The sequence below is a fragment of the Panthera onca genome, chromosome B1, assembly GCF_046562875.1.
Source record: "Panthera onca isolate mPanOnc1 chromosome B1, mPanOnc1 haplotype 2, whole genome shotgun sequence".
In the NCBI taxonomy this organism is placed as follows: domain Eukaryota; kingdom Metazoa; phylum Chordata; class Mammalia; order Carnivora; family Felidae; genus Panthera; species Panthera onca.
The window spans coordinates 11405399-11429372 of record NC_138342.1 but is presented as its reverse complement, the minus strand read 5'-3'; the positions used below and the strand labels follow the sequence as shown (position 1 = coordinate 11429372).

Below are 23974 nucleotides of genomic sequence, written 5' to 3'. Positions count from 1 at the left end.
GCTTCTCTCTCAAGACAGTGCCTCATTTCGCTGCTCCCTTTTATTTATTTATTTTTTAATATGAAATTTATTGTCACATTGGCTTCCATACAACACCCAGTGCTCATCCCAAAAGGTGCCCTCCTCAATACTCCTCACCCACCCTCCCTTCCCTCCTACCCCCCATCGACCCTCAGCTTGTTCTCAGTTTTTAACAGTCTCTTATGCTTTGGCTCTCTCCCTCTCTAACCTCTTTTTTTTTTCTTCCCCTCCCCCATGGACTTCTGTTAAGTTTCTCAGGATCCACATAAGAGTGAAAACATATGGTATCTGTCTTTCTCTGTATGACTTATTTCACTTAGCATAACACTCTCCAGTTCCATCCACGTTGCTACAAAGGGCCACATTTCATTCTTTCTCATTGCCGTGTAGTATTCCATTGTGTATATAAACCACAATTTCTGTATCCATTCATCAGTTGATGGACATTTAGGCTCTTTCCATAATTTGGCTATTGTTGAGAGTGCTGCTATAAATATTGGGGTACAAGTGCCCCTATGCACCTTGCTGCTCCCTTTTATAGCAAAGTCCTTGAATGAAGTCTCTCTACTCCCTCCCTGGAGTTTCATCCCCAGCCCCCAACACTGTCTCTCAGACCTGCCCCACCGGCTTCCATCTTCCTTCCCACTGCTCCAGTGCAAGCAACCTGTTCAAAGCCATCAACCACTCCCACGAGTCTACGGTGGCGGTCACTTCCTAGTCCTCTCAGTACCTGAACTATCACTCCTACTTCTTCCCTTCGCGTGTCCACGAGAAACCACTGTCTCTTGGTTCTCCTCTTATTCCTTTTCCTTTTCACTGCCTCCTTTCCTGGATTCCTATCCTCTTCCTAATCTGTAAATGTTGGAAGCCCAGGCTCAATCCTCGGATCCCTTCTTTATCTGTACTGATCCTCTTCCCCTTAGTTATCCAATCCAATCACATGGCTTGAAACATCTACTTGCAGCTCAGACCTTCCTCCTGAACTCCAGACTCACCGACTAGACATCTACACATGGTGTCTCAGAGAAACATGAACCCAATATCGCCAGCCTCGAGCTCCAATCAGTAACAATTTTTTTCTTTTTTTTGATCCTCGGACCAAATACCTTGGATTCCCCTTGATGCTCCTCTTTTCCATGAATCCGACATTAGAGACAACTCATTGTGCTTCTCCTTGAGCGCTGTCTCAAGCATCTCACCCTTCCTCACCGTCTCCACCGCTGTCACTCTTGTCCCTTTTTCACCATTATCTCCTGCCTGAGTCATTGCAACCATTTCCACCCGGTCTTTTGCTCCCGCCCTTGGAGAAGGCGCTCAACAGGCAGAGCACTCCCGTGCAACCCCTCTCATGGCTTCCCTTCTTAGTCAGACTAAAAAGTAAAGGCTTAGAATAAGTCACAAGCCTTTGATGGCCTGCCCCTCCCCACCGTGTGACCTTATAGTCTACCTTTCTCTCCTTTGCTCCAGCCACACTGTCTCTGAGCTGCTCCTCAACATATTCCTGCCACTATGCATTGACGGGGTGAGTCTGCCCCCAGACAGAACAACGCAAGGTAAAATATTTGCACGCACTGTTCTTCCCACCCAGAAAACTTTCCCTCAGAGGTTTGTCCATATCTATACCTGTTTCTATATCCTCAACACCTAGGTGTCTGTATATGTGTAGGTAATGTACATCTACATGTGTTTGTGTATCTGTGTATGTACACATGTATGATATCTACACCTACACCTGCGTCTATTTATACCTATAACTACACCTGTATCTGTATCTGTATCATCTGTATCTGTATCTGTCATCATCTTGCTGTATCACCACTTCAGGGCTATACTCACATTTCATTTTCCCACCGAGGCCTCTCCGACCGCTCTTCTCAAAACTACAAATCCAGCCATTCCATACCCTCTTCTTTGTGTGTTCTTTTTAAAGCCCATTGCGTGTATTATTCTAGAACATACTATGCTTTTGATTTATTTCGGTATCACCTATCTACCCCCATGAAATGTAAGCTCCACGAAGGCAGGTATTCTTGTTTGTCCTTTTGTCGCTGAGCCCTGAGCATCTGGAACAGCAGCTGCTGCATATTAGGGACATGAATTTATTGATGAGACAATGAAATAAAGGCCACGAATGATGATAAACAGTATTTGATTGGGATCCATGTCTCCTCATATCTAAGTCTTCAATTAGCTAGTTTCTGTATCAGCCCGGTCCCCCACTCCCGGCCCCCTAAAAAGTCCTGTGCACAAGAGATAAGGCCCATCAAAGGAACATCTGGTTACAGCTAGAGCTTTGGTCACACGTGCTCAAGTAGGACCCCCAGGACCCTGGTGAGCGGGGCTGGGATGCAAACATCCTTCTTGCGTTCTGGGAGATATCACTCTGATTGCCACGGAAGACAGGTCCAGGGAAAACAAAGGCAACAGACAGTTTTTATTTGGCTTTTGGGTCTAGTTTTGAACAAAGCAGTCTGGCATTTGAGCTTTCTGGCTGGGAAAGTAAAATGTCACAAATAGAAATGTCCTTAATCAAATTAATTGCATTGTTTTACCGTGTTTTGATGGGGTTGGTCTACCCTCAAACAGAACAAGGCAACGTAAAATAGAAGCTGTGAGGTGGACCGTTGTCAGACTTTTCATGCACGTCCATTTTATTTTGGTCTGTGAATTCTTTATCAAGTGAGCCTGCTATTGTTGAAACACCAATAAGCCTGGCGAGGCTGCTGAGAGCTGGAGCAGGGATGCTACGATCTACCCAACGGTCCATTTTCCAAGCAGCAGCCTTAGATTGGTCTTAGAACTTAAATCAGAGCCTGTCGGTCACTCTTGTGCTCAAAGCCCTGCCATAGCTTCCTGCATCCCTGGAGGTAAATCTCAAGGCCCTTGCGAGGTCTTAGATGGGCTCGATCCTCATTCCCTTCTGACCTCACATCCCTCCTCATGCACTTCATTCCAGCTACCTGGCATCCTCCTATGTCTGGAAGGAACCAAGCACCATCAATCATACCTTCCCTCCAACTTGTTACTCCTCAGCCCACAATGATCTTCACCCAGATGCTGGCATGACTCATTCTGCTACCTTCCAGTCTCTGCTCAAATGTTGGCTTTCTGTGGCCCCAGCCTTTCCCGACCCACCTTTCTTTCTTTCTTTCTTTCTTTCTTTCTTTCTTTCTTTCTTTCTGCAGGTTCATTTTATTTATTTATTTATTATTTATTTTTAATTTACATCCAAGCCATTAGCATATAGTGCAATAATGATTTCAGGAATAGATTCCAGTGATTCGTCCCTGACACCTAACCCCCAGTGTTCATCCCAACAAGTGTCTTCCTTAATGAACCTCTCCCATTTAGCGCATCCTCCTACCTACAATGCCTCCAGCAACCCTCAGTTTGTCTCTATATTTAAGAGTCTCTTATGTCCCCCCCTCCATTTTTTTTGCTTCCTTTCCCTTATATTCATCTGTTTTGTATCTTAAATTCTACATGAGTGAAGTCGTATGATATTTGTCTTTCTCTGACTAATTTCGCTTAGCATGGTACATTATACTTCCATGCACATTGTTGCAAATGGCAAGATTTCATTCTTGATCACTGAGTAATATTCCATTACACACACACATACACACACACACACACACACACACACACACACACCCCACATCTTCTTTATCCATTCATCTGTTAATGGACATTTGGGCTCTTTCCCTACTTTGGCTATTGCCTGACCCACCTTTCTAAAGCAGCACATCTCTCTCTTAGCCACTTCCCTCTTCATTGTTTTCACATCTTTTGTTGTCTTTGTCTGTATACTCCTCAAGTGGCCTGTAAGACCTAGAGGAGAGAGTTCATTTGTTTTGATAGCAGCCCTGCCCTGAGTGTCTAGAATAGTTCCAGACACTCTGTGGATACTTAATCCTGGCTCCCTATGACTCTACCAGTCTTGTAGGTAACAAGGATTCTTAATGGACAAGCCAAAGAAACCAGTACTTACTTACAAGAGAGGAGAGAAAGAGAGAGAGAGAGAGATTGAGAAAACCAGTGTTCTAGAAATCTCAAACTCCTAGCCCTTGTTCTCGTAAGAGAGTTCTTCCCTTGGGAACCTTGAAACCTGGCTAAATCTGGACCTGGTCCATCCACATCCATGCTCCTCCCCACCCCGTTGCCGGCGAGGGTGGTATCGAGGGGAAGAAGAACATCTTCTCCTCTGAGAGGCCACTACCTGTGTGTCTGTCTGCCAGCTGCCCTCGAGTCTGAGCATGAAACCTCCCCAAACTGACCCTTAGGATTTCAAGTAATCAAAGGAAGACAGTCTAAATCTGAAACATTTGGAAGCTGAGAACCCGATTTGCCCCAAGAAAGCTGATGCTTATTAAAATCTTCAAAGGGCAAACATGAAAATGGTCCATGTTTTAGATTATCTCCCTCTCATTTGTCATGTCTGGAACCATTTTTACAGCACTGAAATCAAAAGCTCCAAGAGTTCAGCTTTCTTCCTCCACACACCTCTTTGCTGGCAAGGTTCCAGAACATTCTCCAGGCTCATGGGTCACAGAAAGAGAATATGTGTGGTCAGAGGCCTTCTCTGACAGTCTGCACTTGAGCCAAGTTATTTTCAAAGCTGAGATGAGTGTAGAGAGGTCATTATAGTTCAGAGTTTAAAATAAAAGTTTCAGGAAGGCTCATGTGTTTCAGTTAAAATGCAAAATATATGACTGGTGTCATGGTGGCTATTTTTATATGATGTCTTTTGGAGATAAACATTTGCTATAGATTTCAACCTGTCAAGGGGGAAAGAAGTAAATATAATTTGTTTCTAGTGCTTCCCCATGACAAGAACTGGGCTGGGTACTTGCAGTACACATTTAATCAGTTTGCTGTCTTTATCTTAAGCAATGATCTTATTTCCAACATCCTAGCAAAAAACAGAGAGCATGATCTGGATCCTCTCAATGTTTCTACCATACCTAATTTATCCACATTCTCATCCATTCTCATTTGCTTCCCGCTGGTCTTTTTTTTGTGTGTGTGTGTGTGTGTGTATTTATTTGTGTGAGAGAGAGAGAGAGACAGAGTGCAAGTGGGGGAGGGGCAGAGAAAGAGGGAGACACAGAATCTGAAGCAGGCTCCAGTCTCTGAGCTGTCAGCATAGAACCTGACGCGGGGCTCGAACTCATGAACCGTGAGATCATGGCTTGGGCTGAAGTCGGACGCTTACCTGACTGAGCCAGCCAGCTTCCTGCCGGTCTTAATGGACACTGGTGTGAGGCAGGACCCATGCTTATTCAAAACCAAGCCCTCCCCCTGGGGACTGTTTCAACCTACCTCTTGTCTCTCCTAGATTACCTGGCTCAGTAACCTTCTGTCATTTTCCGGTATCTTCGACTTCACCACTGGCCGACTGCTCTCAGTCTGTACAAACGTTCGTCTTTCTCACCCTGAAATAATTTGAACTTAGCTCTATTTCTAACCACTCTACTTCTATGTTCTTCCAAGGAAAGTAGATCTGGTAGGTTAAAGGCAACCTACAGGACCAATAAAGAGTGAAGAAAGCAAATCAGCTTTTTCCAAGGGTGCTTCACAAGCCACTATCTGAAGGCATTCAGGCGTGCCTGGCCATTCTGTGCTTCATAGCAGTTGGGAATAACTATTTCCAAACTATACTCATTTGAACGGGCAACTGTTTAGTTAGACTGCTTAGATTTCATTGGTTTTTAAAGTATTCTACCTAAGGCCAACTAGAAGTTAGATATTGGCCATTAAGGGTGAGAGGTGTGGGGATGTGTATGCACGGGTATCTGAATGGTGGGGGATAGATACAGACAGTAGAGAGTATAAGTTGTTTCTCTTCCCTGCCCAGTGACTAGTTTTAAGGCTTTATGGAGAGAGTTGTTAATGTCAGATGTTGAAAGAAATGTTTCCAGGGAAACTTTTCAGGAAGACATTTCCAGTAAAAACTTGAGTCTTTGGGTACAAGCAAAACTATTTTGGAGCCAGGTGACTCACTATGGGAAAGAGGCTTTCTCTCCATCTCTGCCCAGAACTTAGCAACACTCTGGCTGCATGAGGATCATCAACTTTGGGAAAACAAGAGATTGCATCTATCATTTGAATGTTGCCATTCTCAAGATGGACCCCATTAAAGACTGTGATTTGCATAGAGGACTATGATTTGGACCATGATTTATGGTGACTGCTGCACAGAAATTCATGAGCACATGTGAGCACAGCGTAGAAACAACTTGGAAGGATCTCAGCGAGAGGAGAGAGCATGACATTGGATGGTTGACTCTGAGGTGTCCTTATCAGTATATCTAGGCTGGTGAGGCCAGAGGACGGAAATGCAATCTCAAGAAGGGCAGGGATTTTTGCCTGTTTGGATCACTTTCGGTCCAATAAATAAGTATACATTCAAGGAGCATGAAATGAATTTGGCTTCCTTCGGGTCAGGAAAAAGGGTTGAATTGGCTAAATTCAGACTTAGGTATGGAAGAGAGAATGACAGAGGAGTAGTGGCCTTTTGTTAAGAGAGCGTGGCTGCAAAAATATGGTGAGAAATCAGAGGAGAGACCGAGAAGGTCATGCAGTTCATGCACGATGGTGTGCTGCAAACGGTGCTGCGAGGGACAGAAAACACCAAAACGGGCTTGAGTGCATCATTTTATTTTGAGTGCCACTGCTAATGCATTAGCTCAGTGGTCTTCATAGCAAACGACTGGGATGGGAGGGACAGGTATGTTCATTAACTTTTCTGGGTAAGGACAGAGACAATAAATGGCTTGCTAAAGGTCACTTTAAATGGTCCGCTCATGTGTGAACAGGAGCCAATGACTTTGAATTGCTTTCTATCATTTTTTTTTTTTTTTTTAACCTGATCGTAGTGCAGAAATGAGATTTTGGCTGATGGATAGATTTAGACTTGGCAAAGCTGTGGACATTTTTTGGTTTGTTTCATTTCCTCTTTTTAATTTTGCAATGACGACTGTGAGGTGATAAGCCTTAAATCTCCACCTTTGACTGCAAAGTTTGGAGTGACATGGAGAGATAATTAAAACGGAAAGCAACACGATTTAAGACCTGGGTCCGTGGATTAAAATGAGGAAAGTGTATTGAAACAGCTGAGAGTTTCTGTGCAGGCTTTCCTTCACATCCCAACACCACAGAACAAATTGCACAAATTCTAGGAATGATGTCCCTTGATAACAAACACTGGTCACTTTTTCAGATGTCAACAAATGGCTCTGTTGACTCTGTTTTGTAACAAGTTACAAGCAGATGGCACTTTGAAGTGTATGATGCAGTTTAGAAAACACAATCACTTGGACATTTTTGTCTGGTTTGCTAAGATAATGTGATGAAACCCAAAATGAAAGAATCTTGGCGTGTACTGATAGAACAAGGCTACACACCATTCGGTGGATTTGTCCTCATTTCTTGCAATCAAAGAGTTGATTTTTCAACTGTCAGCTCATGAAGGTTTACGCGCTTGCTGAATAAAAGGTGCAAAGCAAGAGAAAACTATCATTTCTAGACGTTTTGTCTTTTTTTTTAATTTTTGAGAGACAGAAAGAGAGAGAGAGAGACAGACAGAGAGACAGAGAGAGACAGAACATGAGTGGGGGAGGGGCAGAGAGAGAGGGAGACATAGAACCTGAAGCAGACTCCAGGCTCTGAGCTGTCAGCTCAGTTTAAATATAAATAAATGACGGCCTGCAGATATCCCACACCTAGTTAGGTATGAGGCAGAATGCAGACCTTGATCTGACACCCAAACCCATTTCTTCCTCCTCCTCTGTGGTACTTTGGATAGAATCCTGTCCCTACCTGCCCCCTTATCCTGTCCCTACCTGCCCCTTGTTTTAAAAATACTTTTATGTTCACAACTAAGTATCAAAATATATGCAACTAGCAAATGTTTATGTAATATAGTTCTTATTTATGTATCAAATTCCAAATTTATTGCTTTCATAAACAGGAATTTGTGGAATATTTTGACAAATACTATAGGTTTGACTCTTGCAAAACCCACCCCAATCCGTTTCCCCCTGACTTTTTCTACATGAAAGACAGAATACACAAACAATACACAAATTTCCAGATCGTCTTGCTGTGAGGGGTGCACAAGTACATGGGAAGTCCTGGAAGAGGGTTTCCTTTTCCAATTAAAGGGGCAAAGTTTGACAAGAAGGTTTTTCCCTTCCTGCCCAGAATATGAACTCAATACCTAGCGGTACAGCAGCTGTCTTGCCACCATGAGGATGAAAACCATGTGCTAACCAACACTAGTGAAGCAGGGAGACAGAAGGAATGTGGCTTCCTGATGGCACCTTTAAATAGCCACATCGTCCTTGGATCATCTACCTTTCGGCTTCTTGTTATGTGAGAAAAATAAACCCCTTACATGTGAAAGGACCAGATTTTCTGATGCTCACAGATACATGCAATCCAAACTGATGCACTTGGTAACCAGAATTTTAGAAGACATTCTTATTTTCTAACCGTGTTCCATTTTTATGCCGGTTTGGTCCCAATTTGCATTTCCGAAACACTGGAAGTACAACCACCAAATTAGATAATAGACTCCCTGGAATGGTGTTCCTTTGGTTGGGCATGAACTGGAACAGAGTTGGGTCTCCTCCCTGGTTGTGGGAAAATGGCCAGCAGAGCCTGTGATCTGACTGACTGTGGTTTTTCCAGGAAGCCTGGACATCACTTCAGCCAAAGCACTCGGCATGGAGTCGGGCAGGGAGAGCGGGGTGACCAGGCTTGACATGTCACCACCATTTTGCCTTGCATGGGTGTAGAGTTGGCCTTTGGTCAGGAAAACTAGAAAGGACCTTGAGCAATCATTTTGTCTTTCTTTTCACCTTGGGAAAGGACCACACTGAAGTCCTACCAGACGTGTATGATAAGCAATCTGGGTTTAATAGACCTCCAAAGAAGAGACGATTCCTCAGCCTCTTCCCTCAGAAGGCCATTTCAACATTTAAAAACGTGCAGTACATCCTTCCTTTACTTACATAGAATGTGTATCGCATGGGATGGGAGAACACTTTATCTCTCTCCAGCAGGGCGGTAGAGTGGGGTGTGCGGCTGGGCAGTCCTGGATTAAGGTTGTCCTGCCATTTCCTAGCGGGTGCTGAACTTTCTTGTTACTTAACTGCACCAAGCTTCAGCCCCCCATCTGTAGAATAAGCAAATAGTAGCCACACTAGGGTCTTGATGAGGAGCTAATATACATAAAAAGCTGAGAATGGTATCTGTCATAAAAGTGCACGTGTAACAGTAGCCTCTTTCTCCTACTCTTGCCTCTGGACAGCAGCTCACCACCATTCTCTGGGTGAGATTGCTTTGGAGTCCTGAGAAGCATCCCCACAACACTCTCCATGACTGGAGAATTGCCCCACAACACTCTCCATGACCAGTTAATTAACTTGTCAATGTCCTAGTCCCTTCTTCTTCACTCTTAGTTTTCAGTCCTTGGATTTTAACTTTGGACCCGGTTTTCCCAAAACAATTGCTAAAAATGTGTTTGCAATTTGGAGAGATCACATTTCTATAAATTAAGCAAAAAAAAAAAAATATCAGTGCTATATTTGAAAATCGGAAACCTTGGCCTTCACGGTTTGTGTTGCCATGAACACAAGATTTTCGTTCTAAGTTGTGGACCCTTAATTGGGGTTTACACGATGGTGATAAAGGCATAATGGAGTAATGAGACAATCATCCAGATTGTTACGGCCAAGTATACTCTGGCCACAAATAGTTGGCTGATTGAAAGACAAAGACTCCTCCGGTACAAGTTATCTACACTGTGACCTTCGCTATGGAGAGACGCTGTCTCAGACCCAAGTGAGGTTTGCTGCACCATTTTAAGAAAGGAAACATTTCAGACCATGGATTGTTTTTCAAAGCCATACACATGACTCTTGGCTAATAGAACGTTGGATCGGCCGACGTCTGGCAGCTCTGCATGTTGGCTGCACTAACATATGTACAATTTCAGACTCGCAGCCACACATGAAGTCATGGTGAAGCGGCACAAATCATCCCTAAAATCTGCCATGCGGTGGTTCTTCTCCTCTCCAACAATGTAATCCCTAGGAATTGTGATGATTTGAACTTTTTAAGAAGAATAATTAATTAATCTTCATTCACTTAAGACCTACTCATTTATCATTGATGACAAAGAGCAGTTTGAAAAAAAGTGCAGAAGATGGAATGAAAGAATGAATGTAGTATAGTTTGGTTCAGAGATTTTTCTCTCCTTCTTTTCATGCAATTACTCACGGCATATGATGTTACGATGAGGAAAGGAAATGACAAAACAAATTTTCAGGCCTAAAAGAAGCTCCATGGATTTACTGCTAGTCACACTATCTCATTACTGTACTTTATTTTCTCTCCATAGCATTTTCCAGTCTCTGAAGTTACATTCTGGTTTATGATTCTATTTTTGCCCCCTCTAGAGGTAGGAAGGTAGAGACTTTGGCTCTCGCTTCACAGGTATATCTAGAATAGTGCATAGCACATTGTAGGTGCTCAGTAAATATCTGGAGACTGAATGGACCAGAGCTAAGGAGAAAAGGAACACCCCTGTTGGTCGGGCACCTATTATGCTAGGTGCCATGCGGGCTTGGTTATGTCTGTTACATACACCTGAGAGGTAAGTGACATACTTGGAGTCTTGCAGTTAGAAGGTGATCAAGCCAGAGTTCAAAACCACGGCCGTTTCCCTTCCAATTCTGACATTTGCCACCACCAGAAATTATTCCCAGCATCAGTGGTTCCTGTTCCACCACGCCCTCTGTGACCTCTTTCCGAGACAGCTAAAGATCCTAGCACATGTTTTGAGAACACGTTTGGCTTGCATTTATCTGTGCTGAAGTAGTCTTCGGAGAAATCGATCTCATTGTATTTTATTCAGCACAGTAAATGCTCCAAGTCGCTGATTTCTCTGTGTTAAGTTTATTGAGCAAATTTCTCATGCTATACAGACAGCAGCTCACTTTGTACTAAGTGGTGATGAATTCCACGGAGCTGTACGGATTTATAATAAAAGGCCTACAAAGGAAGGAAAACCGCCCCTCTGCTGATGCAACCAAAAGTGTTGATGACAACAAGTTCAGGTGGTCACAGGGCTTGGAAGCAGGTGACGCATGCCAGAAGTTGAAGAAAGCACCGGGATATAAACAAGACAGTAACTAACTCTGGAATAAGGTTGATTCTGACCACAGGGTAATCCAAAAAATTTGAATGGGGAAAAGGCCCAATCTCTTGTACTTAGCACAAGTTTTCACCTTCTTCAGGTGGATATGGCAATATGCATTCTTTCCCAGATTACAAAACAGGCTGAGGAATGTGATTGTCTGACTCTGATGCACATCCAAATCCTCTGGAGAGTTACTGACCAAGGGGCCCTTAATTAATGAGGCCCGCGGGCCAGTTACCCACGAGGCCTTCACTGATACGCATGCAGCACTGGCTTCTTCCACTAACTCACTCTCCCCTGCAGGGGGCAGTATGGACTTGGCCTCATCAAGAGTGTGGGGTCCCGAAAAGAGTGGGAGAGGGGATTTGAAAGTGGGAGTGGGGATTTGAAAGACTGTGCTTAGCTCCTAGCTCTGGTAATTTCTCAGTGCGTGACCTAGGGGCGAGTTGTCTCGCATCTTGAGCTTGTTTCCTGGTCTGAAATCTTCGCGGGCAGTGGTCAGTCACATGTCCCCAGGAGGCATTGTGAGGGCCTGGCAAGGAGACACCCCAAAGAACCCAACAGCATGAGGGAAGCAAGGAAAGCAGATGCTGGTTCTAAACGTGGACTTTCTCCACTACGATGCAGCCAGATCATTTACCTCCAAATTCCAACCCTGCCGGCCATGACCGCCATGGGCGAGTTACTTAGCTAGCCTTAGCCTCAGTTTCTCCTACAGAGAAACCCAAATAACGCTTTGCTTACATTAACTCTCAACCCTCCCATGAGCTCCCAAGGTTTTTACCCATATTTCATACTCAGGAAACTGAGGCACAGAGGAGTGAAGTGACCACGCAGAGGCCACTCTGGGACGTGTCCCCGGGTGCTGTGGTTGCAGAGCCGCTACTCCTAACCAGCGAGTTGCCTGCTCCAAAGACATCACGCGACACGGTGAGCAGAGGGCCAAATGCATGGCGAATGCCCAGTAAATGTTTCCCAATATTTGGATAATTTCCTTTCACATTCCAAACACGTATCCCTCCATTTTATGATCCATTGCACCCCACATGTCCAACAGCTAGTGCCCAGATTTATTTAATTATTGCCATGAAAACAAAAGCTGGCTTGGGCTCCACAGACTACAAACACATTCGTTCTAGAAGGGGAGCATCGTCTCAGCTTTTGTTTTTATTGCTTTTAGCACATCAAGCACGTAATATGTACTAAGTAAAAGTGAAAGGTTAGAGATCACCTCAGACTAAAAGTTGCTCCGGGGGGTGTCTACACAGGAAATAGGCTGTTATACATCCCTTTCCATCCAGAGCCTCCTGGCCCTCTGACATGCCTTACGCACGCACTGCCATCAAGGCACAGAGGAGTTAATTAGCATATGAGGAACAAGCCGGTCTCGTCCTTACAGGACATCAAACTGTGAAGCAAAGGTATTCAAAGGGAAAGAAAGCGAGTCAGATATCGAGGAGAGTTAAGGCCAGTTGTTCTTGTGCTTAGGAGAGCTTTCCAGGGAGTAGGAGAACCAAGATGCGGATGCCAGGCTTTATTATGCAAAGTAGGAATCAAGACATATTGAGAGATGTGTAGTCTGATGGGGGGACAGAGTCCGAGACCTTGGGACGCGAGTTCCCTGCAGCCGTAGGGTTCTTGATGAGAGACCCTGGAAAAGGACAAGGTCCTGGGGAAGCTGCAGGGTGTCAGAGAGCGAATGTTGATCAAAACAGAGCTATTTCCTTTACATGAGCTGTCCTCTAGCAATTACTTCCCAGTCCTTAACCACAATCTGATTTAAAAAATCTTTAAAAGAGGGGCGCCTGGGTGGCTCAGTCGGTTAAGCGTCTAACTTCGGCTCAGGTCATGATCTCCTAATAGTGATCTCACGATCTCACGGTTCATGAGTTTGAGCCCTGCATCAGGCTTTCTGCTGTCAGTGCAGAGCCCACTTTGGATCCTCTGTCCTCCTCTCTCTCTGCCCCTCCCCAGCACTCTCTCCCTCTCTCAAAAATAAACATTTCAAAAAAGCTTTGAAAGAAATATGCTCTAGTACAGTGTGTTATGTACGACACTAGGCAATCCCGTCTCATAATTACTCTTAACGCAAGCCCATGGTTTTACCAACACAGTTCGCGCTCGTGTATTGCAACGAACGGCTTATCCTCCCCACAGCAATGTAAAATGTCGAGCACATTTGTTTAATAAAATAAACAGTAAATAAATCAGCACCCTCAACCCAAACGACATCTAGCACAAGGTTTATACTACTACAGGGAAATCTCCACCAGACACTATTAGCTTGTATGTTTCCCTTTCCTTGAGCAAACTCCTGCGGTGTATCAGAATGAAGGAAAGCCCTTCAATTTGAATTATGTAGGCACGGATGACAGATGTAGGCACTCGATGACAATTCCGTGTTTCTGGGTGAGGCTCCCGCAAGTGTCAGCCTCTTGCTCCTCTTGACTATGGATCTATAGCCACTAAGGAGCGTAACTGCCAAGTCAAAGGCTCTTTTCAGAACTAACCCTTCCCAAGCCAAGCCGATTCTGACGACTTTCGCTTTCTCTCCTCTGTTCAGCAGAAGCAACCCCCAGAGGAGACGGTTCATTGAGTAAGCCCCAGTCAGTAAACACCCCCAAACCTCATAGATGGACAGAGAGAGAACAGCTCAACACCAGCGCGAGCCAAAAGACTCATCTGTGGGAGAAGAAAAGCCTGAAGAAGTTCACTTCGATCGGGAGAGAGGGCTGTTTACTTACGTTGCTCGCAAGACCTTCCAACAGCTGGAGTCTTTGAATTCTAGTGCACGCAGATGTGGAGCTTTAACTCGAAATCCCCTTCTCTTTGGCAGCGAGGAGCCTGATAGCTCTGCGGGGCTGCAGATTGATAAGTAATTTCCTGATTGGTTTCAAAAGCGTTCTCCCGGGCTTCGAGCAGTGGCTGGGAGAGAGGGAGCACGCAAGCCCCATGACGTGCAATGACGCTGTGGCCTGCACAGACCTCCTGTTTGATCGAGCTCGAAAGAAGTATCTGTTGACCTCACCAGCAAAAATAAGTAGCCTCCTCTATCTGTTGGCTCCCTCCCTGAATCATATCTGGGAACCAGCATGAAGAATCTGGACCATATTTTGTTTCAATATTTGTGATTGCTTTCTTACCAGCCACTTCAGAGAACGTTCTCAGAGACCGTGCCCTCCGGTCCCTTCATTTCACAGTGGAAGGAAATGAAACCCAGGGTTTACAAGCCTTGACCAGGAGCGCACGGGGTATGAGTGGAAGGACTGGATCCCAAGAGCCTCCTGACTGTCACACCAGAGCTCCGTCCCCTATAGGGAGGTCGAGACAAAGATTTGGCATCTGGCTCTTGATCTTTAGAAGGCGTGTCATAAATCTCAGTTCTCAGGGCTGCAAAGTGGGAGTCAGAATAACGGTTGTGTTTGTGTGGTCTCACAGTATCGGGATCGCTGAGGGAGAACTTCATCAAGGCGGAGACCAATTATACCCCACGATGGGATTTTGTCAGTAGGGCCCAATCTACATGCTTCTCTTGTCCTTTTCTGTTCTCATAGTCCATTCAGGGTTATTTTCTGTTCTGGAAGAAGCCATCCAACAAGCCATCTGACTTGGGGCAGAGAATTTCCTTGGGTCAAGGAAGAAGACAGGACACGGAGAAAACTTTTGACCTTGGAAAACCAGATCAAGATCAGATGCAAAGGTAGAGCATGTTTGGACATTTGCCACAGAAAGGACACTGGGTCTGGAATCAGAAAATCAAGGCTTGGCTACTTCCTCTAACACTCATCAGCCAAGGGAACTTCATTGAAGCATTACAAACCACAATTTCCTCCCTGGAGACATAATCCCTGTCCTGCCGGGCTTGCCTCATTTTGCGGTGGGAAGATCAAATGCATTCTGCATGGAGGTCGTGCTTATCAACACTTGCAGGCTTTGAAATTGTGAGGAAGTATTTTCCAGCATCCCGAATAGCATCTCACACAGAAAGCTCTGTTGATGGGATGGTGCCACGTCCTCTATCCTGGGTTCTTGGACTTGTTCCCTTCTCCTTTTAAGGAGTATACTTTGCCTTTCTTCCCTTATTATGCCATCTCTTGGCGCTTGTATCCCCGGTCTGGCCACTACTGATCTTCCTTCTTTCTTAGAGTTTATGTGTCCTTCCATCTCTCATGCAACAGTAAGAATGAAAAGAAGGAGAAAATGTTTTCCTCAACCACACAGAAAACCATCTGTAGAGTTTTGACACATGCGAGGCTGTGTGCATCCTGGACACAGGATGTACTTGTACATCCAAGTATTCATGGCCAGACAGCAAATGGATCGAGACCAGCCTCACTGATGAAAATGCTCAAACCCCCAGTCCTGTTTAGTTATCCCATTCCCTTCCTTTGCCCTTTCATAAATTCATTCTTCGAATGTCATTGCAGTTAAGATTTGCACTCCATCATCTCTAAGAGCAGTTTTTGGGCCGCCATAACGAACCACCATAGACAGGGGGCTTAAGCAACAGAAATTAACTTTCTCATGGTTTTGGAGGCTGGAAGTCTGAGATGAGGTGTCAGCATGGTCGGGTTCTGGTGAGAGCCCTTTCCCTGGCTTGTGGACAGCTGCCTCTCACTGTATCCCCACATGATGGAGAGTGGGAAGGCTCTCCCTCCCTCCCTCCCTCCATCTCTCCCTCTCTCCCTCTCTCCCTCTCTCCCTCTCTTCCTCTCTCCCTCTTCTTATAAGGCCACGGTCCATGTGGAGCAGGGCTCCAACCCTATAGCTTATTTAACCTTAACTACCTCCTAAAGACTCTTATCTGCAGATATAGTCTCATTACCCTATATGTCAGGGCTTCAACCTACGAACTTTGAAGGGACACAGTTGAGTCCAGAGCAGACCTGGAGAAAGTGAGAACATTAAGCTAACATTACGGAGCACTCACTGGGTATAAGGCCCCACTTGTTTCTTTTCTCATTGAATCCTCATAACAATTTTCAGAGGCTGGTAGTGACTTTTCCAAGGTCACAAATCTAGTAAGTGGCAGTGTCCACATGTAAATTGTGATGACCAGCACCGTGTTCTTTTCATGACACAATCTACCTCCATCCCCTCTTTTCTCCTGGGCTCTGAGCCATCAAGCTCTATGTTTCTTTCCTGCTAACACTGAGCTCAGCTGCCTCACGTCAGGGAGGTGTTACCCGGTGAGAAGGGGAGGGGGTGAAGGGGAACTCTGTGGTTTTCTTTAGGGACTCCCCACTGAATTTAGGGTGACAGCTGTCGGGAGTCTGCCCAGAACGTTCTTTTTCTCTTCCTGCTTTCCTCCCAGACTCCTCTGTGTTGATAAATCCTTCTCATCAGTTTGAACTCAACCAGTGTCCTTACCTCAGGGAAGCTTTCTTTGACTTGCCCTGTGCCTGCTCTAGCTCTCCCTTATACTCTCCTATCCTTCCCCTTCATTATTGTTTCCTTTTTGTACACCTTTACAAATGTTACTTCATAGCTATAGTAGTTGAGGAGTTGTATATTTTTAAGATAATTGCATAATGCTTGTCTTCCTCACTGGTTTGTAGGTTTCACTGTGGGCAGGGATGTCTGGTTCACTGAAATATCTCCAACCATTAGACCAGTAATGTTAAGCCCTCTGTTATCACCAAATTAATTTTTCTCCTTGCTGTTTTCCACAAGGAAACTAGATTTGGCTCATCAAGAGTGAGGTTCTTGGAATAAGAAACAATAGCTGAGGAACGGACTTTGGGTCACACCTGCCAGCCTTCTGGTCAACCCTCGGATTCCTGTAAGGGCAGCACAGCCTGGCCCTCTCCACGGTGGGGGCTGCCTATTCATACTCCTCTAGTCTTGGTCTCTTTCAGGAAAGAGACGAAAGAGAGATCCCGATGCAACAAGGCATGAGGCGGTATAGGACTTGCCAAGCAGGAGTTTGTACCAGGAAAGACATTCTCAGCGACAGAAGCCACATGTGCAAAGATATGGAAAGACAACGTGCTGTGTTAGAGAATTACAAGGAAGACGCTTTTGTCAGTGTGTTGCAAGGAAATGTGATAACATTAGTGAAAGTTCCAGATAGGTATTAAGTGTTTTCATTATTATCTGTTTCTCATCTGTGTTTGGTGGGCCAATGACAGAGTCCATGTGAAATTGTTTTATAAACTGTAAAAATGTTATAAAAATTTGCTTATTAGAAATTCTTTTGGATGAAGATAGCTTGGCAGAGAGACCGAGAAACTATGCTGGGAAATGAAATTATTTATGAATTTTCTTCATTCACAAACTGAAAAATTTGACTAATTTCCTTCTTCAAATCCCCCTTTCAAAGACTAGATTATAAATTTCTAGTATTTATTAAACGTCAGTGAGCTGGGATACAGGTTTTTAACTCAGCATTATCCCTGGATCTTTCTACTCTCTCTTATATTTCAGGGACCCAACACCTGAAACTAAATTTCCTCAAAACTTTTTCAGTCAGTTTCCCTGCTTAGAACCAGCCAATGAGGGCACCACAGGGATGTCAAAGGCAGAAATGAATGAGGGGACACCCTTCGGTGGCAGTCGCAGTCAGAGTGAGGACACTCAAATGATGCAAAGTTTGTAGGAGCTTCTGGGTGAGATCCCGGAATCACATAATCTAGTGTGGTTTTCCAGCAACCCTGCACTTCTGAGTTTCCAGAAAAACATCATGGTCTCTTCTTCAAATATTGGTTCCACAGCTTTTTTTTAAATTTAGAAATAATGGCATACTCTTAGGAGGTTGCAAAAAAAAAAAAGTTGCATAAAAACCAAATAAAACAAAAACTAGCTCCCCTCAATAATGACATCTTTTATCACTGTAATATATCAAAACTAGAAGTTGGCATCAGTACAACACTATTAAGTAGATTGTAGAACATATTCAGATTTCACCAGGTTTGCATGGGTTCATTTGTATGTTGTAAAGTTCAGTGCAATTTAATCTTATGTGTAGATTCTCTACAGTTCTTTTGATGGTTGTTTAAGGCTTTGATTTCTCATGTTCAATCCCTACCTAGAGTGATTTTTATTTTTCTGATTCCTGACTGATATGAATGCTAATCTTCTGGTGTCATTACACACTTGAAGCCTTACAGTCAGGCTTTGATTCTTACATTCCATTATGTTCATTCATTTATTCAATTAACATATGACTCAGTGATTTTTTTTTCCTGTATGCTCTTTTACCCATTGTCTTTGTCCATGGCATTGTCACAATACATTCAAATTATTGCAACATATTTTTAGCTATTTCTTGGGCTTTAGTTGTTACATTCTCAAGATCATCCTTACCATAGTGTATCCAAGGATGCAATACTAGTTTAATCATTCCTAAATAGTGGTAAAATAATTTATATGTGATAAGACAAGAAACAAAAAATAAGAGGTACAGGAATTGGATTAGAAGAAGCATTAGTATCATTATTGAAAGATACCACAGTTGCACACCCAAACAATGCATGCAAATTTTAAAAGCCTATTAGAAAGAATATACATTCAATATGGTTGCCAGACAAAAAATAAACACATGAAAAATAACCTAAACACTAAAAATAATCAGAGGATAGAATGTTAAAAAAAATCAGCTAAAATCCTTGTTAACAGCAAAATGATGTTGGTTTTTCTTTAGAGGAAGGGCATCCTATCCTCTCCCTAACTCTGGGCTTTTTTTCTCACTTGAGCCCTTAATAGGCTCAACTTGTGTGGACAGATTCACAAAATCTTGTTTTCCCTTCTTGATTATTCAAGCCACAAGTGATAAAAACCTGGTCTGGGGGAAACCAGTTTAGAAACAAAGATGATGATGTGTCCTTTGTCCCTTCCTAGCTATGACACATTTCCTCCCAAAAGTGTCTCTTCTGCACTACAGGACTATGCAAATCTCTCTCTTCACTAATGGACTAAGAAGAGAATCTTAGCTAACATTTGTTATGTGCTAACATTGTTCCTCAATTTTTACAACCAATTAATCCTTACAACTATATGAGTAGAAAATTGAAATTAATCCCAAGTTTCAAGGCTACCAGAAGGTAGAACCAAGCTGAGAACCAGGTGGTGAGTCTCCCAGCCTTTACTCAATGCATCCATAGTATACTGCGTTTCTTCTGAGTGACAATACTATTCTTCCCACAAAGGGTATTAATGAGCCCTAATAAGCTGCATTGGCTGCATTGGGTGCATTGGCTTAGTCTATCTAATTAAAAAATATATTTGCAGCAAGATGTTAGGTAAATAAATGGCACAGGTGGTACCATGCAATGACAAAAATTATGAAAATAATGTGAGTACTAATATGTGAAAAACCCACATTTCGTGGAAGTCCTAAGTCAATGACCTTGACTTGTGGGTGGAACCTTGCTATAAAGGAGCATTTGGATTTGTCTCCAAAGTGTAGTTATTTCTTTAGAACTACAGCACTTCAATAAGGGCAACAAAAGTCTCATCATTCTCTGAAGTATAATTCAGAAGACTGTTTTCCCCACGGATAGCTCTCCTTTGAAGATGAGAAATTGCTTTCTTTCCAATTTTATTCTAAGATTTTGATTGAAAACACTCTGGCTTCAAAGCATAGTTTGTAACCAGGAAGGATTTCCTGGTTTACATTGCTTAATTAATGATAATATTGATTCAAAGGAAGAAAGAGCTCCCAAATCTTAGCAATTTCCATTGGTAGTAGATGTAACCTCTACGTAAACACTTAAACCAAAATGTCCCTTGAAGGAACTCAATCTCAAATTCTTCCAGTCTCCCACTTCCTCATTTCACAACCATCACTGTCTTTTCTGCTCCCCATCCTAATTATTTCATTTTTCATGCTCAACATCGTGACTGTGCTTTCTCAGCAAACTCCTAGTAATCACCCATATGCTGCTCATCTTAATCAGCAATGATCTTTCCACTTATTTGGGGCATTATCTGGGATAAATGAATGTACGGTGGTCAGTTTATCTCAGTCAAACAACGCATAAGAGCTCCTTTGAAGATTTGAAACATAATCTAAGCCATATGCAATTTGAAAGGTCAATATGTCACCAGAAAAGAAAGTAAAAGAGAAAGAGGAAAATAAGAGAGGGAAGGAAGGAAGGTCAGTAGGAAGGCAAGAAGGAAGGAAAGAAAGGCGGGGGGGGGGGGTGGGGGGTAGAAAAAAAGGGAGAAAGAAAGACACAATGAAAGGAAAACAAAGAAGGCAGAGGGGGAAGAAAAGCAAAGGGGCAGAGCCTACAACTCTAGATCAAACAGGCATGATAAGCATTTTTCCCATAAGACCAGCTGCTGTTTTGGATGTACCATACTACATCATTCTTCTACAGATGCAGCACCTTATAAGCTCACTTACTAAGAGTTCAAATGCAGCTAACATTTACACTTACAAGTGCCATGTTTGGACAGGGTGACCAGCTATCTTGGTTTGCCTGGGACTTAGGGGGTTCCCCAGATGTGGGACTTTCAGTGTAAAACCCGATAGTCCAGACAAACTAAGATGGTTTGCTTGGGGGCAAGGAGTTTTCCAGGGGATGAGGCTTACAGTGTTAAACCAGAAAAGTCCTGGGCAAATTGAAAAAAGTTGGTCACTGTGTCTTTGGGTGAAACCTTATCTTTGGGTAAATATTACCTCTCATGTCCTTTGGATATTGTGTAGAAAATGCTTTAGCTAGTTTCGGTGCATCTGTTAAGTGTTGCACACAATGTAATGGATATCTCTTTTTCCCTGCCTACCTGGTGCCCCAATATTCTTTGGTTAACTCCTTCCTTATCTTATGTGGTTCTAATTGGGCTAGCACTACCTCCCTTGGAGCGAAAAAGTTAACTAGGCTGGGTCAAGCATGGCAAGCCACCTGAAACATCTGAAAACAATGACTGGTAGAGGTGAGAGTGTAACTGAAGAGAGACAGCCCTTGGGAGAGAGAAGTCCCTTTTGCTTCTCCTAAAGACTATCACTGGCCATCCTGTCCACTGTGTATAACAAAGTCAACAGACACAGCAGAAAGTGGGATGGGAGAGAAAGAAGGAGAGAGGAAGAGAAGGAGAGAGAGAAGAAGAGGGAGAGAGGGAGAGAAAGGGAGAGAGAGAGAGAGAGAGAGAGAGAGAGATAAAGGGATCCAAAGCATCATCTGAACCCCTGGATTGTGCCATGCATGAAGCCAACACCATTCCTAAACTGACCAAATACATAAGCTAATGTATTCCCTTTTTTCTTAAGCTATCTTGAGTAGGGTGTCTGTCACATGAAACAAAGGAGTTGTGACTAGCAGACATATATGGGCTTGGTCTTCTTTTCTGAACTCAGTCCCGTGAGACAGTAGACCCGTATGAAACTGCTAACATTCCACTTCTATTGACTGCAAATATGGCAGGATCACTTGCTTCAACTAAGTATTATTTCCCCCATTTTACAGATGAGGAAAAAAAAACACCTCAGTGGTGATAAGTAGTGTGCCTAATGTTGTACATTTATTAGATAGGAGACCTGGAAATCAGATCCAGGTCGGTTTGATTCCAAGGTACACAAATACATTTCCAGTTCTTCATGCTTCTTGAAAAATAAAAAGCAATCTCTTGAGAGCTATCCTTTGCTATTTGACAAATGCCTTGAAAAGTACTGAATTGTGACTCACACCCTATGTATGAACTTATATATGGTGCCAAACACCTGCTTATTGCTCCCCAAATCCCTGTGTCACTGGCTGTTTCATGAAAAGAAGTCAAATACAGGAGAATGCCAAACGAGATGGAAAACCCCATTGTACCCTGGTGTGTATTTACATTTTAGCAGGGATAAAGCTCCAGGCGATCATATGTCAGATTTCCAAATTTACTCCAGCTTTGGTTTTCACTGACAATCAAGAGATGCAATTTTTGCCTCTACGAAAGAGAAATCCTTTACCCGTTCTACTCTGTACAGAGAGATTGTTTAATTTGTTTCCCGTAACTCAAACCTAACACCCTGAAAACGCGGCTGTGTCAGTGAGATAAGCATTCAGAGTGTTTTCTTAATCTCTGGCATCTCATGTGCTTGCCCAGTGATGCAGCAGAATGGTGCTTGCCCAGAAAACATTTTTTTTCCCCGTTGGTAATCTATATATGCTCTAAAAACCTCAGTATGATTTGGGGAAGTTTGTGTGTCATTTTTTTTAGCCTTTATTATGTGTGAAATTATTATCATTCAAGACTGCCCATTGATTGTAATGAATGCTAGAAAAACAATGTGTCTTCTTACCGTGTGGATACTATTCTGTAGTAAATCCCGTTGGTATTATCTACTGATCATTTCTTTTCCACGAATTCCCTTCCCCCTGTAGAGGAATCTAATAATCAGTTATTGCAGCTATAATACTACTCCCAAATCTCAGTGGTTTGTAACGACAAAAAACATTGATTTTTTTTTCTCGCTCATGGCAGGTTATGAAACACGCCCAAGACCATGCAACTGGTAATTGATGAAGCCTAGATTCATTCATTCAATGGATATCACTGAGTCCCTACACGAAGAGACTGATAAGGCACCAAGCCAAAGACTGTTTATGCCTTAGCTGATGAAATGACAAGTAAAAACAGTGTCATCACAGTTCTGGAGAGTCAATCAAAAAGAGAGAACATATCAAGTAGGAAAGATTTGACGTGATCTAATAGAGTCAGCAATGCTATGTTTGCCAAAGGTTGGGGTATATGGGTGCATAGGCCAGAACGGTAGCCATAGTTAGATCATAATAAGATTAATTAGACAATGCAAATATAAAGGCATTCCAAGTGAAAGCTGGCACTGCATCTCTAATTTCAACGGAGAGAGAGGACAGAGAGAAGCGAAACATTTGAAACCATTTTTGAGTGTCTACTCAGTGCCAGGCATTGTTACATGAGAAAAATTCACATAGCAATCTTCTGAGAACAGTGCCTCTCATTTCACACTTTATATCTCTGTGGATATCATTTTCTGTATGTCTAAGGCAAGGATAGTGTTATTTGTTTTTAAAAAATTGTTTAATGTTTATTCATTTTTGAGAAAGAGAGAGAGAGAGAGAGAGGGAGGGGCAGAGAGAGAGGGAGACACAGAACCTGAAGCAGGCTCCAGCGATGCGGGGCTAGAATCCACGAACCATGAGGTCATGATGTGAGTCGAAGTTGGATGCTTAACCGACTGAGACATCCAGGTACCCCAAGGATAGTGTTCTTTCTTTCTTTCTTTTTAAATTTTTTTTAATGTTTCTTTATTTTTGAGAGAGAGATAGAGAGTGTGAGCAGGGGAAGGGCAGAGAGAGGGAGGCACAGAATCCAAAGCAGGCTCCAGGCTCTGAGCTGTCAGCACAGAGCCTGAAATGGGGCTCGAACTCACGATCTGTGAGATCATGACCTGACCTGAGGTCGGACGCTTAACTGGCTGAGCCACCCAGGCTCGCCTAGGGTTATTTCTTTCTTAGCTTTGTCTTAGTTTGTGCCTGACACACTGCAGGCCCTCAGTGAATGGTAGTTGTCTTGAAAGTCTCTGTTAGTTGCTTCCCAATGTCGATCTTGCCCTTTGTTTGTACTAACAGATTTTTTGTTTGAGGAGGCAATGTGACCACGTAATGCCCCCCTTCCCAGACTCTCTGTGGCTAGGGAAGGCCATGTGGCACCCCCAGTCGGGGCCAGAATATGTGAGCAGAGATTGATGGAAGAGGTTGCTGGGAAAACCTCTTGAAGGAGAAAGACAGGTGTCACCTGTTCAGTTCTTGTTCTTTGTATTTTGCCATTCAC

General features: G+C 43.4%; 1 protein-coding gene across 3 annotated transcripts in view; it reads right to left on the bottom strand.

Annotated features, from left to right (window-relative positions):
- C1QTNF7 (C1q and TNF related 7) overlaps positions 1-23974 on the bottom strand; it is a 110965-nt gene that overhangs the window by 63081 nt on the left and 23910 nt on the right. The window contains exon 1 of one of the 3 annotated variants that reach the window (XM_060655406.3): positions 13975-14254. The exons of the other annotated variants lie outside the window; for them this stretch is intronic. The gene's annotated coding sequence lies outside the window, so the exon portion shown is untranslated. Of the gene's footprint in view, positions 1-13974; positions 14255-23974 lie in introns of those variants that run through there. 3 annotated transcript variants of the gene reach the window in all.